The 2,500-nt window shown below is 45.6% G+C and overlaps 8 non-coding genes across 8 annotated transcripts; all 8 read left to right on the plus strand.

The window, feature by feature from the left end:
* Positions 1 to 70: 70 nt before the first annotated feature.
* Positions 71 to 189, plus strand: LOC133434121 (5S ribosomal RNA). The gene has a single exon (XR_009778277.1). It is a non-coding gene; the product is annotated as a 5S ribosomal RNA (ribosomal RNA).
* A 199-nt stretch (positions 190 to 388) lies between these two features.
* On the plus strand, positions 389 to 507 carry LOC133433815 (5S ribosomal RNA). Its single transcript, XR_009777985.1, has one exon. It is a non-coding gene; the product is annotated as a 5S ribosomal RNA (ribosomal RNA).
* Positions 508 to 724: 217 nt separating this feature from the next.
* Positions 725 to 843, plus strand: LOC133434014 (5S ribosomal RNA). The gene has a single exon (XR_009778175.1). It is a non-coding gene; the product is annotated as a 5S ribosomal RNA (ribosomal RNA).
* A 217-nt stretch (positions 844 to 1,060) lies between these two features.
* LOC133433870 (5S ribosomal RNA) lies at positions 1,061 to 1,179 on the plus strand. The gene has a single exon (XR_009778038.1). It is a non-coding gene; the product is annotated as a 5S ribosomal RNA (ribosomal RNA).
* A 199-nt stretch (positions 1,180 to 1,378) lies between these two features.
* Positions 1,379 to 1,497, plus strand: LOC133434072 (5S ribosomal RNA). The gene has a single exon (XR_009778231.1). It is a non-coding gene; the product is annotated as a 5S ribosomal RNA (ribosomal RNA).
* A 217-nt stretch (positions 1,498 to 1,714) lies between these two features.
* LOC133433828 (5S ribosomal RNA) lies at positions 1,715 to 1,833 on the plus strand. The gene has a single exon (XR_009777998.1). It is a non-coding gene; the product is annotated as a 5S ribosomal RNA (ribosomal RNA).
* Positions 1,834 to 2,050: 217 nt separating this feature from the next.
* LOC133433854 (5S ribosomal RNA) lies at positions 2,051 to 2,169 on the plus strand. The gene has a single exon (XR_009778023.1). It is a non-coding gene; the product is annotated as a 5S ribosomal RNA (ribosomal RNA).
* A 199-nt stretch (positions 2,170 to 2,368) lies between these two features.
* On the plus strand, positions 2,369 to 2,487 carry LOC133434008 (5S ribosomal RNA). The gene has a single exon (XR_009778169.1). It is a non-coding gene; the product is annotated as a 5S ribosomal RNA (ribosomal RNA).
* The last annotated feature ends 13 nt before the right edge of the window (positions 2,488 to 2,500 follow it).

The following is a 2,500-nucleotide window of genomic DNA, read 5'->3' on the forward strand; positions in this document are numbered from 1 at the left end:
CAAATCAATGACTTGTATTATATGACTTATCTTCAACTCCATATAAGAAGTATTTCAAGCTGCAGCTTCAGCTTATGGCCATACCAGCCTGGATGCGCCCGATCTCGTCTGATCTCGGAAGCTAAGCAGGGTAAGGCCTGGTTAGTACTTGGATGGGAGACCGCCTGGGAATATCAGGTGCTGTAAGCTTTTTCAACCAGCAGAGAGCGCTCTCGCTTAATCTACCCACACATATTTCAACGTGGTAAGAGCGACAGCTCACGTCCAAAAGTGTTTTGCACATGGTTAAGGCACTTTAACTCCAACAAATAAAACCAACAAATCAATGACTTATATTCTATGACTTATCTTCAACTCCATATAAGAGGTATTTCAAGCTGCAGCTTCTGCTTACGGCCATACCAGCCTGGATGCGCCCGATCTCGTCTGATCTCGGAAGCTAAGCAGGGTCGGGCCTGGTTAGTACTTGGATGGGAGACCGCCTGGGAATACCAGGTGCTGTAAGCATTTTCAACCAGCAGAGAGCGCTCTCGCTTAATCTACCCACACATATTTCAACGTGGTAACAGCGACAGCTCACGTCCAAAAGTGTTTTTCACATGGTTAAGGCACTTTAACTCCAACAAATAAGCGCTTCTAAATTATTATCACCAACAAATCAATGACTTATATTATATGACTTATCTTCAACTCCATATAAGAGGTATTTCAAGCAGCAGCTTCTGCTTACGGCCATACCAGCCTGGATGCGCCCGATCTTGTCTGATCTCGGAAGCTAAGCAGGGTCGGGCCTGGTTAGTACTTGGATGGGAGACCGCCTGGGAATACCAGGTGCTGTAAGCATTTTCAACCAGCAGAGAGCGCTCTCGCTTAATCTACCCACACATGTTTCAACGTGGTAACAGCGACAGCTCACGTCCTAAAGTGTTTTGCACATGGTTAAGGCACTTTAACTCCAACAAATAAGCGCTTCTAAATTATTATCATCAACAAATCAATGACTTATATTATATGACTTATCTTCAACTCCATATAAGAGGTATTTCAAGGTGCAGCTTCAGCTTACGGCCATACCAGCCTGGATGCGCCCGATCTCGTCTGATCTCGGAAGCTAAGCAGGGTCGGGCCTGGTTAGTACTTGGATGGGAGACCGCCTGGGAATATCAGGTGCTGTAAGCTTTTTCAACCAGCAGAGAGCGCTCTCGCTTAATCTACCCACACATATTTCAACGTGGTAACAGCGACAGCTCACGTCCTAAAGTGTTTTGCACATGGTTAAGGCACTTTAACTCCAACAAATAAAACCAACAAATCAATGACTTATATGCTATGACTTATCTTCAACTCCATATAAGAGGTATTTCAAGCTGCAGCTTCTGCTTACGGCCATACAAGCCTGGATGCGCCCGATCTCGTCTGATCTCGGAAGCTAAGCAGGGTCGGGCCTGGTTAGTACTTGGATGGGAGACCGCCTGGGAATACCAGGTGCTGTAAGCTTTTTCAACCAGCAGAGAACGCTCTCGCTTAATCTAGCCACACATATTTCAACGTGGTAACAGCGACAGCTCACGTCCTAAAGTGTTTTGCACATGGTTAAGGCACTTTAACTCCAACAAATAAGCGCTTCTAAATTATTATCACCAACAAATCAATGACTTATATTTTATGACTTATCTTCAACTCCATATAAGAGGTATTTCAAGCTGCAGCTTCTGCTTACGGCCATACCAGCCTTGATGCGCCCGATCTCATCTGATCTCGGAAGCTAAGCAGGGTCGGGCCTGGTTAGTACTTGGATGGGAGACCGCCTGGGAATACCAGGTGCTGTAAGCTTTTTCAACCAGCAGAGAGCGCTCTCGCTTAATCTACCCACACATATTTCAACGTGGTAACAGCGACAGCTCACGTCCTAAAGTGTTTTTCACATGGTTAAGGCACTTTAACTCCAACAAATATGCGCTTCTAAATTATTATCACCAACAAATCAATGACTTATATTATATGACTTATCTTCAACTCCATATAAGAAGTATTTCAAGCTGCAGCTTCAGCTTATGGCCATACCAGCCTGGATGCGCCCGATCTCGTCTGATCTCGGAAGCTAAGCAGGGTCGGGCCTGGTTAGTACTTGGATGGGAGACCGCCTGGGAATACCAGGTGCTGTAAGCTTTTTCAACCAGCAGAGAGCGCTCTCGCTTAATCTACCCACACATATTTCAACGTGGTAAGAGCGACAGCTCACGTCCAAAAGTGTTAGGCACATGGTTAAGGCACTTTAACTCCAACAAATAAAACCAACAAATCAATGACTTATATTCTATGACTTATCTTCAACTCCATATAAGAGGTATTTCAAGCTGCAGCTTCTGCTTATGGCCATACCAGCCTGGATGCGCCCGATCTCGTCTGATCTCGAAAGCTAAGCAGGGTCGGGCCTGGTTAGTACTTGGATGGGAGACCGCCTGGGAATACCAGGTGCTGTAAGCTTTTTCAACCAGCA

Source organism: Cololabis saira, unplaced genomic scaffold, assembly GCF_033807715.1.
Source record: "Cololabis saira isolate AMF1-May2022 unplaced genomic scaffold, fColSai1.1 scf045, whole genome shotgun sequence".
NCBI classification, from domain to species: Eukaryota; Metazoa; Chordata; class Actinopteri; order Beloniformes; family Belonidae; genus Cololabis; species Cololabis saira.